The sequence below is a fragment of the Macrobrachium nipponense genome, chromosome 45, assembly GCF_015104395.2.
Source record: "Macrobrachium nipponense isolate FS-2020 chromosome 45, ASM1510439v2, whole genome shotgun sequence".
Taxonomy (NCBI): Eukaryota; Metazoa; Arthropoda; class Malacostraca; order Decapoda; family Palaemonidae; genus Macrobrachium; species Macrobrachium nipponense.
In genome coordinates, this window is record NC_061105.1 from 48,121,507 (window position 1) to 48,139,453 (window position 17,947).

The window sequence follows — 17,947 nt, forward strand, 5'->3', positions numbered from 1 at the left end:
AACTGTCTCTTTGTTTCTCTCCTTCAGTGTCTTCTAGGCCTATGGAGGTCTTTTTTCTCTCCTCAACTTATGCGTTCTTTATTTCTTCATGCTTAATTTGAGTTACGTAAGGCCCTACATGATCTGATGCTAGTTGTCTTTGTAATAATAAGAATTTGGAATGTGGCTGTTGATATTACAATTATAATGAAAGAGTAGTAGGTATGCTGTTATTTGATAGATAAGGCTTTTATTGGTAGAAAGCTAAATCCCATTATTACAAGAGAGCGCCACGAAAACCGAGTTAATTCTTCTGTCGGTAACAGCAAGTAATAATATTATTACGACAAAAGTTGAACAGACGGGTTTTCTCGACTCCATGATGATAAAGAAAAAAATAAACCTACAGAATAGATTCAGTTATATTATTTTCCTTAAAGGAGAAATTAGAGAGGGGGAGCAGAAGTTATAAACGTGTGCTGGAAAGGGTGGAAGTGAAGGATGGAGGGAAAAATGTTGAGGGAAGACGTGTGGAGGGCGGTGGCCACGGTGGAGGGGCGGGTTTCATCGTGCGTCTGGAGGCACAGTTCCAGTGTTACCAGATCACATCCAGCCCTTGTGGCTGAAATGTGTTTACTTATATGTTTGGCCGACTGTACATAATTTTATCGCCTAACATTTTTTTTCTTTTTTTTGCGCTGTGAGCCTATGAATTGGAAATCACTTGGATTAATATCTATCATGAAATAGTCATTTCACCTGTCAAAACTCTATAAAAGAGATACCTTTATTGAAGAGAGAGAGAGAGAGAGAGAGAGAGAGAGAGAGAGAGAGAGAGATAAAGAGAATGATAAAAAAGGAACCAGATGACAGTGATAAAAAAAGTAATTTTTTAGACCATTTTTAAGAAAGAAAGAAAACGAAAGGGGGGAATGGACGTTAAAATATGAAATATTGTTTTGGTATATAGATTGATCTGTTGCACTAAATATAGGAAATTTGGGTCCACTGCTACGGAGCTTCTTCGGCTCATAAACTTTTTTTCGATTTTTTCTTCCGGAACACTATGGAATTATAGGAAATATCTTCAAGTATTTTGAAAGACGATATAAAAAAGAAAGTTCATTGGCCAGTACCGGCGGTAGTTCGTTGAATCAGATGTGTTCGCTCTCTTGGTGCTGGAGGCTCTCTTTAAGCAAACTAGCAAATGTAGGTCTAACGTTTTACCTACAATCGGGTATTTAATAAAACAGAAGTTTTTCTTAAGATATTATTATTTCGTTAACGTACTTGAAAATGAAACAGTTATGGCGGTTGAATAAATGTTTTCAGCTTGCTTGTAAACTGGAATCAAGCGCACGTATTGTAACCATTGTATGGACCAACCACACTTGTAGTGAAGAGTTATAGAAGCGCTGTGTAACGTGCCATGCTTGTTTGGACTCTTCGTTGGTCCGTTTACCCATCCGAGCCTTAGTCGTTGTTTGAAAGACCTGTGAACAAAGAAAAAGAAATCGTTTCGATAGGATGCAGTACATTCAGTTGTGTGAGCTTATTTATAAATAACGAATAACCCACACCGACACGAACGATTATTTTGACAAACGGTCTCAAGGGAACGGCCTAGTCCCATACGGTAGCACCTAAGCAGGGTGCAGGCGCTGGTAAGTGCAATTCCTCTATATAGAATTAGTTTGACTAATCTTGTTGCTATTATTGGAGTGTAAGAAGATGAATCATGTTCGCTGTCATCATACCGTCAGTGTAGATTGAGTAGCAAAGACATTTTGTTTACTTTGGTATAGTCTTCAGGGCTGCTTCTAACCTGCAAGGAACAACTTCCATTTGTTGGAAATTGCCAGTATTTGTATTATCGTAAATAATTTAATGTTAGGATAAATTACTCAGCTTTTCAGTGAAAACAGCGCTTCATAATTTCCTCTTATATTTTTATAGCTAAGTTCAACGAGTATGTTAACGTGATGGTCTCTGTAGCCTACTATGAGATTCAGGGCTTCTGTAACACGGTTTTTTTGGCAATAACTTTTTATCTATGCATTTCATAAGATATAACGCTTATTCAAAATACACATTATATCTAAACATAAATTTTGACTGTATTCTGCATTACGTGGGTTGAATAAATTTGGTACTTATAATGTAAAGTGACCTTTTTTTGAAGACAGGCCAACTTACTCAGAGATAAGGTTTCGAACGCACTCGTTACGTAACTTATGACAGCATTTTCTTCCCTCTTTCTCGATGGATGACTGGCTATACGTAACGAAGGCTATACCACTGGCAACAATGACATGTAAATACAAGCAAGCAGTACACCTTTAAGAATTCTGAATCCTCTCCACTGATATTGTCATAATGAACAAAGCAACAAAATATGTTAATAAAATACAAAAACACTTTGATTATTAGTCTAACTCCCAAAATAAGTGTCCTAAGGAAATTATAATCTACTTCATAGGTCACAATCAGATTGACAAGATGTAGGGAATAGTTGGTAATTTTCAAAGACATAGTAGACAAGCTTGATTTGATAACTGCTGTATCCATGTCAAGCAATTTTATTTATCGGCTATCTACCTATTTACTAAAAAAAAAAAAAAAAAAAAAAAAAAAAAAAAAAAAAATTTAAGACGGTATCGTATTTTGGCTTTAAACCTTCACCAATATTATCGTCAGAATGATGAAGTCATGAGGCTCCACCCACTTTGGCCTCGTTATAATTCAGGTACAATGAAGGCTATCATGGCCATTGTTGTATTAGAAAATCTAAACTTTCTGGGCTATGAAAACTCATTTCTCGAGTAGTTGTAAGAAGTGGCTAAATATTTGATCCTCAGGGATCCCAGCAGTTGGCCTAAACGTTTATTCATGTATATTGCTTCTATTACTAATTTTGCGGCACTACTGCTACAGTAGTATTACTACGCTAGCACAGCTACCCCACCCACATCTATGTATCGTTATTTCCGCCCATTCATAAAGTCTTTATATACCCAACATGGTCGTACAGACTAAAGAAGACGAAAAAAAAATTATATCGTATGGATCCGTAGGTCTGCTGGAGATTTTAGCACATATAAGCTTTGTATTTACTTTGGATAAAAATCTTATTTTAACAAAAAATAGTTATATAAAGACTGTTTACATACGAATCTCTCTTCCTCTCTCTCTCTTCGCTTGTGGCATAGTGAATAGTTAATGGAAATGTTCGAAATCCTGAATGACATTACAATTATTATAATCACGTTACCGCTAATAGAAATCAGGACCATAACATTGGATTTAAACTAGAAACTGAATAATTACCTATTCTGACTATAGTAACTATGGCCACGGGCTTTCTCTTGACTGTATAAAGTTACAAATCGTAAGACAAATGCAGTTTTTGCAACCACGGGGACAATTCCAAATCCTGTTAGCCATTCTTGACTACTATGGGTTTCAGAGCCGATGGAATAAGGTGAATGGATTTCTGTCTAGTGGATGGGCGGGGCAACATTTCGTAAAACGATGTTTACCTTCCTTACGTAATGAATGTTTTTTCGACTCTTGGCTCGCAATCATTGGCCATGGCGTCGGCTAGATCATTTTAACTCTATAAAAATTAAAAACTATCGGGTTTAGGTTATTGATAATGCTGACAAAATTTGTGTAGTAGTAAAATATATATATGTCAACTTTCAGCTACCTCCGATGCTTTGATAAGGAGCAAAATCCAAAAAACCGTGTTACAGAGGCCCTGAATTTCAAAGTAGGCCTAGTAGAGGTAAATAGAGGGAATGTGAACTCTGCGAGAAGTGATCATCATTCCTGTGAAGGAAGATAATAGGACTTGGGGAAAAGAAATCACTAAGAAAATTCCAGAACTTGATGCAATATAGTAATTGATACCCACACAGACTCACGTATATGTGTGGTGTTGAATTAAACTGTTTTAGATGTTACACAATCATCTCGATTTGTTGGGTTGGCAGATGTTATGAAAATGAGTAATATCTTTTGATCATCCCCAGAGATCTGTATGCGTGGTAGAACCTGGATACAAGCAGGCCTACGTGGGTACTTTTGATTCGCTGAGCGAATAGCGGTGTGTAGGAGGAAGGTTCACAGAAGCGCCCCCCCCCCCCCCCCCCCCCCCCCCCCCCTCTCTCTCTCTCTTCTCGTCTCTCTCTCTCTTCTCTCTCTCTCTCTCTCTCTCTCTCTTTCGATCCAACCAACCAGGAAGATATTTTTCTGAACTCTAGAGTCATGTTACTCAAGTTGATTGGAGGGTATGGTGTAGAAAGACAGAGGTAGCAAAAATACCTACTTATATTCTCAAGGTGTTATATCTTGAGATAGCTTTGCAGAGAAAGAAGAGTTTGAGTGTCTATACCCGACGATAGGAGAAGAGGAAGTGATTTTTACAGATTGGGTTTACAATCCATAGGCTAGCAAACCTAACAAAAGATACATGTGTACGAACGAACACTACTTATCTAGGTTAAGACAGATCATCCCATGAGAGCCGAAGTAGGTTTCCCATGGAATTAGGTTGTTGTTGTGCGTTTTCTATTAGTGCTTAGCTAAGGGTCACATGCATCCTGGGCTGTGGGTTTTGGGCAGACTTTCCTGCTTAACTGATTACGTTATCTATACTTCTTCTAAGGAATGTTCCCACATTACTTTTTATCATGTAATATTCATTACATACCGATCATCAAATAGACCTGACATCCACCGGGAAGTCCAATTTCGTCTCCACTCTTTTGAGATACAGGTAGTAAGTGTGAATAAGGAGGGTATGATGATGGGTCTTGTCTTATCAGTAACCGTTTGTTCAGAGAGCTAGAGTGATAGGCTGCTCTTGAGACCTTCTTCCACAACTCAGGCCCTCATTGCATCTCATTAGCAGTCGTCACTCATATTTGTATTTAAGATTACTAGTATTCATTCTTTCGAAATAGAATGTATTAACCTCTTCATATGTTCTTGATTGCAGAGAAAAATGCCAGAGGTTTCCAGACCCGCATAAAGCAATGACAGACTGATGCGTAGAAGGACACATGCGCGCGCAGTCACAAACTTTACAGGTAAGCCAACAGAAATATACCTCTGTAGAATAGTATTTATGTTTTACGTAAAAAAGTGACATAACGAGTATGTATAAAGCGCAAATACAAAGCATATACAGTTTATATGCAAAACAAAACCCGTAGATTCTGTCAGAAGACAAGCAATTAGCAAAGAGAAAACCCGTATATATCAACAATTTATATCTGTGTTGCTGTGACAGGCAACGCAACCGACCATTCAGTTCGATGTCCTAATTGCAAACGTTCCAGACAGCTGAAGGCCGAGGTCATGTTCGTCGATTATTTTTATTTCAATTTAGTGAAGACAATTTATTTGAAGATCGCCTAAATTTACAAGAGATAAGACGGTCGATGTCGGGCAGATGGAGTCGTTGCATAGACAAATCTTGGCGTTTACCGCCACTAAGGGTATCATAAGCTGTTCCCATATGGTACCGTTCACCTCTTTTACGGCTCTTCTGGTGTGGGGCTGAGCTGAATGAAAATAAGACTGAGTGAAATGATAACTCTTTTGATCTACAAGAGCCACGAGACGGAAGGAGGGAATACGTATTTCGTTTTCAGTTATATTAATTAAGATATATTAAAGACGGTTGAAGTAAGTTTTCGTGCAGGACTTGAGAACGGGATAAATTCCCATTTGGCTTCATAATGCAATTTAGGGTATATCCACGTTGAGAGAGAGAGAGAGAGAGAGAGAGAGAGAGAGAGAGAGAGAGAGAGAGAGAGAGAGAGAGAGAGAGAGAGATGGAATGCATCAAACCTGTCTGACGAAAGGTAGACTTATTCACTTCGCTTCAAACACTGATGTATCAAATGCAATTTGTGGCACCACTTTCTACCTTTAGGAGGCCATATTGGAAAACATTACGGTCAAAAGAGAGGTTTATGTATATATATTAAAAGAAATAGACATTTAAATAGCAGAGGCAAATTAAATGAAGGAAGAGATAAATGAGCAACTGAGAAGTTATGCGTGGAATGGATTGTTAGTTACGTAAATATGGAATGATTTTATGACTTGTTTTAGTAATAATGGAATAGCGATAAAAGAGACAGTACTCGTAAGATGATGATGATAATGATGAACAAGTTACTATTATTGTTGCTGATATTCTGTGCGTGTGAAACCAATGGTAACTCCCTTGATATTATCATTATTATATCATAATTATCCATAGTTCATATTTCCTGAACTATAACAGATAGTTTCCAACGTACCTTGCTATGTTTTGCAGATACGTCTAGAAGCGGAAGGGATGTATTGTTGGGGGGGGGGGGGGGGGGTTGGGGGGGGGGGGGGGGCGGTGGTGGGGGCAGGGTTTTGGGAGGGGCGGGTAAAGCATAGGCTGTCATCAGCAGTAATGTCATTGGCATGTCCAATGAAAACAAACAGCCCATTGCGTTCTCCAGCACTAGGGGGGCATAGATTATTGCCTAGTTGCAGACGACGCAGAAGACAAAGTGGGTTATGCGACGTAGAGGAGAAAGTGGGCTATTACAATGGTGATGATGGGGTAGAAACAGGATCATATCGATCCTTATATCACTTTGTAAAGAAGACAAAATGTGTTTGGGATTTTGTCAGATATTTTGGGGAAATGTCTCTCATGGCCACGAATGTGTTCTTCATGTTATTTTGGTGAGGAATTAATTTGTTTTTTATTATTTCTTTAATTTCTTTACAAAAAATTTACGTAATTCCCCCGAAAAACCTATTTACATGAACCACGATCACTTTGATCATACTGTTTTTTTTTGCGAGAAATTTGTTTGGTTTTTCGTTCCTTTGCTAAATTTTACACAATTTCCCGCAGAACCTATTTTATAGCTTTGTACTACATCCTTTTAACACCTTGTCTGCATCGGAAAAAAAAGTTGTAAAAGTTTTTTTTTTTTTTTTTTTTTTTTTTTTTTCCTCGGCGTCAGATATGTAGGCCCTAGTTTTGAAAACTCCTTGAAACTTCTGAGGAGATCGGCTCTTGAGATACTCCTTGCTTTTGGAATATACAATACTAAGGTAGAGAGTCTCTAATATCTTTAAAACCCCAACTAAGGATCCTTTTCTAAAAAGATATTTCGCACTATTTGTTATTGTGCCGTAAATGATTCCTACGAAACTATTCTAGGTTGTTGTCAAATGTCCATGTCATATTCATGTTCCATTAACAATTATAAGCCAACATCCGTGCAGACAGAATATGATTGTTTTTGTCACTGACTTCAACATTTCTTAATTGTGGGATATCTGTTATTGTCTTATTTTATCATCATTCTCTGTTTCTACTGTTTAGCTTCCTTTTCCGTTTTTATCGTTTCATTTCCGTGATATGTTCGCATTTAAATCTGCACTTCCTTCGTCAAAATTTTAATCATTCATTTCTCCAAAATCAGAGACGTGGCCAATTCATGTTTCGTTCGGGAAATGAAAACATTAGTACTAAGGTTCCCTGTCGATGCTCATTGCCATCATTATCTTCCAATGACGTCAAATTAAAGCGGATAATGCAGAGGTATATTTGGCTCAAGGCGACAGACAGACACTACAGGAACTTCGACCTTTGAGACTGTCGACCTTTGAGACTGTCGACCTTTGAGACTGTCGACCTTTGACAATGTCGACCTTTGTGACTGTCGACATTTGAGACTGACTGTCGAGGGCAGGTGTGATTTGTGTAGACCTCCATTAGGTATTTTCATACCAAATGCCTGTGCAATGTTTGATCATTTTTCTTGACCAAAATTCCAGTAGAGGAGAAATGCATTGTTCTTCATCACTGGATAACATCGGCTCTTTAGCATAAATACGTCGCTCGTGATAATGACGTGTAATTAAGTATCTGAAATTCTGGACAGCATAACAATTACAACCTGATCGATAGATCCAACGTGAAAACAAAGTGATGCAATGAAGTAATCAAGTCTTTCACAGCTGATTAATGATTATGAGAAGAAACGTGCGCTGTCGTTCTGGGGAGGAAATTGGATTTCATATTCTAATTACTGTGGCACAAAGGTTACGTAATCTTGGATTCAGAGTTCAAAAGAGGACCTACAGTGAAGGTAGTGAATATTCAGCTCTCTCTCTCTCTCTCTCTCTCTCTCTCTCTCTCTCTCTCTCTCTCTCTCTCTCTCTCGCTTCTTTGTAGATTTCATGTGCTTTATAAGAGTGAAAATAGAATAGAGAACAGCTACTTCATTCAGAGACATCTTTATAAACAGAGTTGGCATCACCATGGCAATAATTTTCTTCACATTTCACATCATCGTCATAAAAATGTTGCGGTTTTAATAGCAACTGTAATAACAAATCCAATCCAAATAACAAGCGAGAACACAAATAATGAAAGCTGTTCAAGAATAATTTGTAAATTACAGTCGCTCATATGTTACCAATTACATATATTGATATAATAATCATATTTATGTCATCATCTGCTTAATTTTATTGCTTACCATTTTACCATTTTTTGCTCTATGGACTGAAAATAATTGACATTTCACCTGTTAGCATTTATGAAAGAGTTACCTACATTGGAAAGAGAGAGAGAGAGAGAGAGAGAGAGAGAGAGAGAGAGAGAGAGAGAGAGAGAGAGAGAGGCGTGATGGGGGGATGGATGTCGCTTAATGGTCAGGTAATCAGGCATATATGAATGACATGGAATAGAGAGGGACAATAGGCTAAGTAATGGCCAAAAGTATTGCCAAAAATGAACTGTAATAAAATGAGAAAATGACATATACTATTAATATGGTAATGAGATATTTAGATACTTAGAAGATGCAGTATTGAAGGGCTGATTGATGGTGCAAGATCATTTGAAAATCTTCCTGAAAATGAAGTTTGCTTCATCCAGCTTATTATCACATGTTTACTTTTGATGTCTCCTGGAGACAGGGGGATAAAGACCTTTTTCTTTTACTTCCGATTCCACCGTTTTATCCTAATAAATGAGCTATTAAGAGAACCTCTTTGTTGTTGTCTATTGACTTTTGAAGCGAACTGACGCCTTAATTAATTAAATGGTGCTCATTTGGTGTGACACAAAGAAACCGAATGTTTTCAGTCCGTTTAATACCTAAACAGAACAATTCCAGTTTCGGCGTAATGAATGTAACTTGAATTTGGCAGGTCATCTACCCATTGGACCAGGGTGAAATGAAGAGAAATGGCGTCCTTTGCAAGTTGCGCTGTTGGGAATGAGCGGAAATGACGTGGAATTAAAATAAATGACATATGTCTTGACTGGTGAGAATGGAAGAAGTAATAGTGCTTGGAATCGAATTAGATGAGACAATTCGTCAAGGAATTCTCGGATCACTTTTTTTGTATCATTGATAGTTATAATGATAACAGTACAGATGGTGTTATGAACCTGTTGTTATCCCAAACGTAAAACACCAAAATTATATTCTGTCCATTTGGAAGAGTGTCACTTATTCTTCCTTTATTTGTACGTCTTGTTTATACCGTTCCTATACTACTCCTTTATCTGTATGTCTTGTTTATACTGTTTCTATCCTACTCCTTTATCTGTATGTCTTGTTGATACCGTTCCTATCCTACTTCTTATTTATACCATTCCTATCCTACTCCTTTATTTGTACGTCTTGTTTATACCGTTCCTATCCTACTCCTTTATTTGTACGTCTTGTTTATACCGTTCCTATCCTACTCCTTGTTTATACCGTTCCTATCCTACTCCTTGTTTATACCGTTCCTATCCTACTCCTTTATTTGTACGTCTTGTTTATACCGTTCCTATCCTACTCCTTTATTTGTAGGTCTTGTTTATACCTTTCCTATCCTATTCTTTGTCGCCAAAACATAGTAGGCAGATGTACATCACATTTTTTCCACATTTTTTTATTTTTACAAGCTAGGTAAGCACGAAGGTCCATCTGCCTTCCTTCCAGTGCAATGAAGTATTTCCGTCTTCCAAGATTAATTTCTTCTTTGTGAGATATACTAAAGATATACTGATTGGTACGAAGAGCAAATTCTAGACGTCGAAATTGAACTGTAGGAGTTATAATTGTAAATTCCCGAACTGAGAATTTTCGAGGAATTTTCGAGCGAGCTTTGGGGAATTGTAGGTATTAAGACATAAATAACTCCAGCCCTTCAACCTATGGTTTTGGTCTCGATTTGGCTCATATACTGACAACTTCATTTACATTCGACTTTTTTAAAGGATTTTTCTTGATTCAGTTTGATTAGTCCGTTCTTGGAAAGGCGAGTTTCACCTACATTTAGATCCTCACTTAGGAATAACTCAATACTTGTTATTTGAATCCAGGCATTGGGGTTCAGGTTTCATCAAGAGTTTATTGAAAACTCTAGTCATATTTAGGACTTATAAATTCTTGGTTCTTGTACGTTATATATTCTTGCGGACTGTTTCAAAGGCTTTTCTGTACAGGTACGTGAAAGACGGGAGTACTTATGTTAGCAAGTATACAGTCTCTCTCTCTCTCTCTCTCTCTCTCTCTCTCTCTCTCTCTCTCTCTCTTAGGGTTCTCAGCGCGTGAATGAAATTCAAAACCGGTAGCTGCTCCATCAGTACCGATTAGAAACTGATTCGATCTTAATGACCAGTAAATGAAGTCGGCGATTATCTCAAGCTTTCGCACGAGTGTGGATGCTCAATTCTTCGCAAGCAAAGTACATAGGTTTGCCAATTTGCTTTCAACAACTTCCGTATGGGAAAGCTGCCGTGCGTGGTAATTGAACGTCATTGTCAGTCCCATAGTATTTTCTAGCAAGGAAGCCAGATGTTGCAGTTCTGTGACTGAGCAGGAATACTCTCTTTTCCTAGACTTTTTTTTTGTACACGTCTATTGTATTTAGTGCTGGCAAGCTTTTTTAGCAGTGAGCAGATATTGTTTTAACTGATCTCTATCTATTCGGTATAGATATGTATAAGTATACAAACGTACAGTGGGGCTCAAATCTCATGCGACATGATTCTTTTTGTATCGTCCCCCATATTCTCAGACTCAACGTGACGTTGCCAAGTAGTGGTGTTTTTTTTTCTTTTTTTATTTGTAATGTCATTCATGTCGAAAAGTTTGCGAATTCACAGCTAGCCTTATTTTCCTTATGGGTTAAATAGATATGATCCCTTTTTATGCATTGGTATAAACTCTTAATTTGTGTGATTTTGAATTGATTTTTTTAATTTTTTTTATCTTTACGTTGCTCTTTCAAGTGTGGGTGTGATAAGGTTAGCGGTGCCAGCAATGAAAGCACACTTAACATGCTCCTCGAACCGGTCAACATATCCATGTCTGCAGCATTGTGACAGTAGGCCTAATATGCTCAACAGTCATAACAACAATTTCAATGTAGGAATATGAATTAAACAAGTTTTTATTTGAATGTTGAAGATTTCGGCTCGTTTTAGCTGCCTGTATGTTGGAAAAGTGTTTTATAGGCCTAAAATAATCTAAGCCATCTGAGATGTGATCTGTTACTAATGAATTTATTTGCAGAGATCACCTGTTCTTTGAGGAAATACGAATTACAACCAGTTTTCTTTGAATGTTGAAGTTTCAGGCTGTATTTAAGCTGCCTGTATGTTGCAAAATGATTTATAGGCCTAGAAAAATAATCTAAGCTTTCTGAGATGTAATCTGTTACTAATGCTTTCATTTGTAGAGATTACCTGTTCTTTGAGGAATAAAAGATGATGATGATTTGGTTATATGGAGAAGATGGTTATTAATCGAAATATCATAAGTATTAATATCAAGGCATATGGAACACTTGTTTTTCGACTGATTTACAATATTATTTTCTTAAAAGTCCTTATGCTCGCTTTTGGTGTATAATTTATTCTTTCATAAGGTACCTTGAAGTGCAAGAATGTGTAGATAACCTCATTTGCTTTCTGGCCAGAAATTGTTAATATAGAGATGTGAATGTTAAGTGTAAAGTAAAGAAACCTAACACCTTGGCCTAGGAATAATATCTTGGCTTTGACAAATAGGCGAATATTTGCTAGTATGCTACCAGTTTTTTCAAATATTTAAGAAAGATATAAATTATTGATGAAAATCCAAATGATTCCAAATTTTTCACACATAAAGTAAATGTTTTCAAGATAATTTAATGGTCGCTACTCATTGTAGACCTACTTATATACCAGGTGGTTGTTGTTGCACCGACACTAATACGTCACACATGCTCCCCTCACACGTGATATCGGTGGGGCGCATTCTACTTTTGTATATACATATTTACATTTTTTCAGCGTTGAGGGTAAAAGCAATTAAATAGGACTATTTAAAATACTATGTTTGCTTTGGAAGCATTATTAATGTTACGACAATTTTTTTCTTTTTTTTAAATTTACTTAACATTTGAACTGAGGTTTGATGGAGACTTCGTTTTGGTCAAATGCTTCAGCAATGAGTGAACGAAAGTTTTGAAGATGTTTCGTAAGGGTTTTTCTGAAATTTGGCTACACGTGATATTTTCTTACAATTTTTAAAAATATATGACAGATTTTACTCTTGTGAAACATATTATGGCCTTATTGTATGCGATACTCGCGTTTTCGCATTGAAATAAAGATAAATATGGAGCATGCTAGGTTGCCAGTTAGGGAATTTTGAACGAAATCCTATGGAGTCATGTCGCATGAGATTTGAGCATCACTGTACATAGTACATATACTGAGGCTTACAGTTCCGGCTGTATCATAAACGTTCTGTCCTTTTCGTGACACGTATCTGTATAACATCCTCTTGGGAGTGTGAAATCCTTTGCTGTCCTTTCTCCTCGAATCCTTCCTTTCAGACGTCTGTTAACGCCTTTGGAACCATCCATTCACACTTTTTACTTCCACTTGCAATATCAATCATCCTTCGGTACCTTTTATTTCTCTCGTCCACACTTCCCTCCGAACCATTCTTTTTTTTTTCTTCCTCCCATTCCAAAATGTTTCGTTCTTTGGTATAATTTTTCACAAAAATCAGTCGGCTTTTCTCGGCGCATCTCTTGGCTGAGCAGTATGCGATATGAAAGATTGATATATGGATTAAACAAATTTTTTTTTATGAGTTGATAGATATTCAGGAGGAAATCTTGGACATTTTGTATTTGATTATGAATGTGATTTGTTGCTGTATTTTTATTACTATTTGGGTCAAATATTTAGATTCAGGGCAGATAAAAAGATCCCAAGTACAGTTCGTGCGTCATTCCTTTAATCATGTAATCTTGAAAAGAGTAATGGTGGATGTGTTTTAATGATCTGCCTAATTTTCTCATTGAAATACCATCATTGAAGACTAAACCGGATCTACAGTAAATTGAACACGCTACATTTTAGACCCCTTATTAAACTAATAACACAAAAGTATATGTATTCAGTTAATTCGGCAAAATTATATTAATTGATTTAATACTATAAAAATATATTCCTCCCTTCCTACAAAGGTACTTTTTGTCGTTCTTTGTGAGTAAATTATAAACTCTGAAACATTTATATTTCATTCAATTTTCAAATCTTGAGAATTAAAAAGAAACATTGAAAAGTTTCACCAATTTCAGTCATTTTTCCTTATGAATAAATCATAAAAATTGCATGTTTATATATTATTTGAGCGATAACTATAGCAGTTAATAACCGCTAAGGAATATCTTGGAAAGCTTCGATTTAAAGATAATTACATTAATGAGTATCTTGAAAATTTATAGACATGTAAATATTCTTAATTTTTTGTTCGGAATTAAACTTATTTATAAAGTTCCTCCTTTAACAGCAGAGTGTCACCCACCCCCCTTTCAACTTGAGAGAGCCTCATTATGAGATAATCACTGCCACTTCGATATTCTCTCATGAATAGGGAGGGTTCCCTCCAAGCCCTGTTTACCACCATACCATAAAGGGGTTCATTTATTACCTACGAAGTGAAGGATGCAGTGTGGAATATGCTCCCTTTTCATGACTTGAGAGTTTTGGGTATTCAAATGAGACTCTTCATTGGTGTCTGAGGAAGTTGGTTTTATTGATTGTATTTTCTGATGAGGGTCAACTCAAAGTCTTTTGCCATAATTGTTCGGAAGTCACGTAAAGCCGTTGGTCCCGTTGCTGAATAACCACTGGTTCCATGTAACGTAAAAACACCATACAAACAAACAAACAAACGTGGAGATGATTCTGAGAGGGTAACCATACTCATATGTTTCCGTTTGATAGCTGTTGCTTCTTCGTTATCCCGAATTCTACGGATATCAGTAACCAGATTCATTTCTCAGTGCAGAGCGAGAAGGTTTCGTTGGAGGCTAAAGACAGTTCTAAATGAATGACATAATACAGTCAATGGAAGGTTAACTCTGACATCTCTTGGAGAAGGAGTAAGTGGGTCTTGGGCCATCTTGAGTGAGTCGTGTATTCTTAGATCTGCATTATCTTACTGTCGTTAAGATGCTAAGATATGGATTGCAATTAAAACAAAGTTTCAGTAGAACAAACTAAACATAGTTATCTTATAAGTTAGGTTCAATAATCTTTCCTGTTACTGATTTCTATCATGTTTCAGATAAGATCATGAGTTAGTTATGAACCAGAAGTCATGGAGCGTACTACTTGTCTGTTTATGTTTAGAATTGTTTTTATTATCTTCGTTATAACACGTGGGGGATAGCTAAGTATTGTGAATGTACTAATTCTTGTAAAAAAAAAAAAAGTCAAATATTTGCCTACATACAAAGCGATGCCAACTAATCAATGGTTATGTTTTTCGCTTAACTAATGCACTAAGGCTCTTATAATTCATAATTATTCGATGGATGTCTCGTTTTCTTCATGGCTCATCAAATTCTATCACGGTTATTGATCTATTTTCGAAATCGCTGACGTCACCTACTGCTTTCGACTCTGTTTATGGAAATGAAGATGATCCAGTTCACCTGACGTCTTAACTTGAAGGATAACCCTCGACAATCCAGTTTGCTTGACGCTCTTACCTTAATCAAAGGACGCCTCTCGAATTGAGGAGTGCTTGAGGCTGATCACCTACTCCTCAGCAATAAACCAGGACAGCTGGTTCCTGTTGCTCCAGATCACTAGAGGGAGGATATCTAGAACGGCTCTTGGTTCTGCTGTCATCGGAGCTGGAAATACTCTCAATGGGACGAGATTATTTGTATCTGTGTGTGTGTGTGTGTGTGTGTGTGGAAATATGGAAATGCTTTCTTTACAGGTTCATGAACTCGCAGAATATAATAACGGTTGGGTGCAAATGTGATTCATTTACGACTTCCTCAATGACACAACATAAAGTGTTTATTATTTATTCATACGAATTGTTCTTTTCTTTCCACAACAATTATTCCTTTACATTTCCTATATTGCATTTCAATTGCAAAACGATGCGTTTATATTTTCAATATGCTTTTTCGGTTCATAATACAACGTTCACCTATTTCTGTTCGTTGCCTCCCTTTCACCCAATAGCATCGAGACCCCATTGCACCCTTCGGACGAATACATTTCACCCAAGAACAGTTAGTGATTGGATTTCACTCTCTTTGCAAAGAGAAATCCATTACCTGTCTCCTAATAGATTTAGACGTTGCCTCGACGTTGTATTAAAATATGACTCTTGCATTAGATTATGAATTTATAATTAATACTGGAATATGATTGACATGCCAAATAAATTTTGTTAATGAAATATAGCCTAAGTAAATGACATTGTCTCATAAGAAATATATGTTTTTTTTTAATTCTGAGTAGCACGGACTAGCGTCATCATTATTATTAATTTCATAATTTGGGAAAAACTCTCAATCGCAAAAGTATATACTATAATGTTCTTAAAGGTCCACAACAATAAAAAAAAAACGTTGCGAGTTCGTGTCTAATTTAAAAGCCCTTAACAAAGCTTTCGAACCCTTCGCTGGGTTCATCATCAGTGATTTTTGGACTGAAGATGAACCCAGGGAAGGGTTCGGAAACTTTGTAAAGGGTTCCTAAATTATATACGAACTCGCAACATTTTTTTTTTATTATTGTGGATCTCTTAGAACAATGTCATAATTATTATCCCAATCATCCGAGCCAGATTTTGCACTCTTTTGTAACGTTCGAACAAACTCAGTCTAATGAGGCGACCGAATCATATCAAGTTACGAACCATATCTGACATCGAATCAGTGCGCTCCTCTTTTAGATTAAAGGGAATTCGAGCCATACATAGAGCCATTCACAATGCTTAATGAGGAGATAGAGAGAGAGAGAGAGAGGTCAGCAGCAACAGTACGACAAAAACAAGAAAAGGCAAATGTCTGGGGGCAAACATGAGGCAAGAAGAAACGCAAACGTGGAGATGGTGTTTTCAGCGAACATTTCCGACGTCGTTATGACCACCGTCTTGATGTTGTAGCACTACCTATATATAACAGAATGTCATTTATTTAGCTATGTACATCCATTTTGTATTCATATGTTTTACTCTTGTATAATTGTCACGTCTGGTCTATTTACACGTATCACCCTATCTGTTTTGATACTATAGTAGCAGAGGATCTTTGCCTGATCGTTTTCTATCACTCCTTCAGGTTGGTGCTCGTACCACTTATCAATGCAAGGTAGCTGGTGTTTCTTCTTATTATTATTATTATTACTGAATACGAGCATTGCATCAGTACCATTGATTTTCTGTGCAATCTTTTCTATCTATTATTTGCCAAACAGAAAGAATTCTTTACGGTATTATTATTATTATTATTATTATTATTATTATTATTATTATTATTATTATTATTATTATTATTATTATTATTATTATTATTATTATTATTATTATTATTATTAATCTGGTTTTAATTACTAGTTGCAGGAACATAATTTAATGGAATATAAGAGGTAATATCAAAGTACAATCGTCCGGATGGTTGGCAGAGAAATTGTACTTTGCTGGGTCTTTGCACCGAATTCTGAGATGAATAGGGAGTGGGTGGGAGGGAAGTGGAAGGAATGGGAACGGAGGGAACACGGCTCATATCAGCAGCAGTAATTTTGAGCGTCTGTCCAATGAAAACAAATGCCTTTAACTGTATCGTGTATTCTCGAGTGCAGCGCAATGAGGAGAATTGCTCAGGTGCAGACGACTTGTAGGAGAAGTGAATTGTTACAGTGGTAATAAAATGACAATGGTAATGGAATCATTATTGCTTTTATCAGTTCTGTGAAACAAATAACTTCAGGTGGAATTTTGTCAAATTTTCTTTCTATGGAGAGTAATGGGTTTGTCATTGTATTTACTTCTATTTTTACATTTAAAAAAAAAAAATATATATTCTGACATCTTTAAGCTTGTGGCTCTTAGCAACTTTTTCTCTGAAAGACTGTTTGACCTTTAGAATAGCCGTCCATTTCTTGTAGAAGTCAGTTTTAACTCCTTAATTAATGTATTCTCTGAGGGAGGAAGTTTCCGGAGTTTCCTAATTGCAAATATTTTGAAACTTCCATAGAAAGCAATTAGGAATTATTTTTCCCATGGAATATTTCTCATTGTACACGGGGAGAGAGAGAGAGAGAGAGAGAGAGAGAGAGAGAGAGAGAGAGAGAGAGAGGATCCTTTAACAAAAGAAATCACACAACGTGTGTATTGCATGATGCATTTAATCTGAATTGATTCCTTATAGTCTTTTGCAGTGTTGCCCAATAACTTTTGATATCTTCGTTCTCTGTTTCAGCTGTTAAGCTTTATTTTTTTGTTTTGTTTGTAGCGTTACATTTTCGTCGAATAATTCTGTTTCTAATTCTTTTTCAGTTTTGCTTTCTTTTTTCCTTTGGTACATAAACATCCACATGATCAACTGGTGACTCGGTTATAAAGATAAACGTGATGAG